The sequence below is a fragment of the Nannospalax galili genome, unplaced genomic scaffold, assembly GCF_000622305.1.
Source record: "Nannospalax galili isolate Female #2095 unplaced genomic scaffold, S.galili_v1.0 scaffold3891, whole genome shotgun sequence".
NCBI classification, from domain to species: domain Eukaryota; kingdom Metazoa; phylum Chordata; class Mammalia; order Rodentia; family Spalacidae; genus Nannospalax; species Nannospalax galili.
In genome coordinates this window covers 120,764-122,002 of record NW_008329514.1, presented here as the reverse complement: position 1 = coordinate 122,002, position 1,239 = coordinate 120,764, and the positions used below count along the sequence as shown (strand labels likewise).

General features: G+C 49.7%; 1 pseudogene; it reads left to right on the top strand.

Annotated features, from left to right (window-relative positions):
- LOC103737912 overlaps positions 1-1,239 on the top strand; it is a 92,028-nt pseudogene that overhangs the window by 1,038 nt on the left and 89,751 nt on the right.

Sequence of the window (1,239 nt, the reverse complement as noted above, 5' to 3'; positions counted from 1 at the left end):
ACTCTCTGCTTGACCTGTCCTCACTCACATCAGGATCTCTTGCTCCAGGTACTATCAAACCCTATAACATATTTTTATCTGAATTTTTCATTTTATATCTTGGGTGGGGGGAAACAGAGTAACTCACAAAGGCGAACACTTAGCACTTCACAAAAGGCAACACCCAGCGCCCCATTTGGCTCTGTGGCTCAGCAGCCCTCTGCAGACACTGTTTGGCCCAGCCCATAGTAATCATTAGCTTTCACCCATGCCTCGTGGGCCCACGGTCTTGCCCCAAGTCGGTAAATATACCCTCTCACATCCACGCAGGTGCCATACCTGGGCCATCCTTTTTCTGGCATGCCCGGCCACAGGGCCAACCCTGTCCAAGATGGAGTCAAAACCCATCCTTCCTCTGCTAACTCTTCACAGTCAATTCTCTGCAGTAGGACCTGCCCCTCAGAGAAGCCAGGTTCCTGGGGACACAATACAGCGTATATCAATAAAATCTATCTGCTCACCTCCCTCTGCTTCCTTGGGCCTGATCCTTTGCATCCAGACCAACCCAATTCCTTCTGGGGTCCCCAGGAGCCGGCCCTCACCTCCCTCTGCTTCCCTGGGCTGCACAACCCGCAAGCCTCTTTCTTGGACTCCAGGGCTGACCTTTCCTCTTCCTCTTTCCTGGAGGCACGGGGAGGGGGGGGCCTGACCTTGCAACTTCCTGATCCTTTGCATCCAGACCAACCCAGTTTCTCAGTGCAGTTCCCAGGAGCCCTTGGGGCATCTTCCAACCCCCATCTCCCTTTGTATCTCTGGGGAGCACCACCACCAGCTGCCCTAGAACAGCATCTTTCCTGGGCCCTGCTCCCAGGCCAGTCCAACCCCCAAATTCCTGAGGCCAAAATCTTTCTTGGCTGGATCTACACCTTAGGAGAAAGCCTGAAAGCATTTGATCCTCACCTGAGTTGGGCCTCTGTGGGAACTCCTGAAGACAAAAGCAACCTGGCCAATCCAAAATAAAATCAAGAGAGAACCGAAAGCTTAGAGGAACCAGCATTTCATGCCTAAAAAGTAAACCACAAAGACACATAAAGTTTGCAAGAAGAAGTAGACCTAAACTTGAAGATTGAGTCTCAAACAAGAATCAGAAATTACAAAAGAAATTCACATGTCAAAATCACAGAGAAAAAATAATGACAGGAGAAACCAAAATAACATATCCCCACCAAATACCAATAGTCCTCTAGAGGAGTACAATGA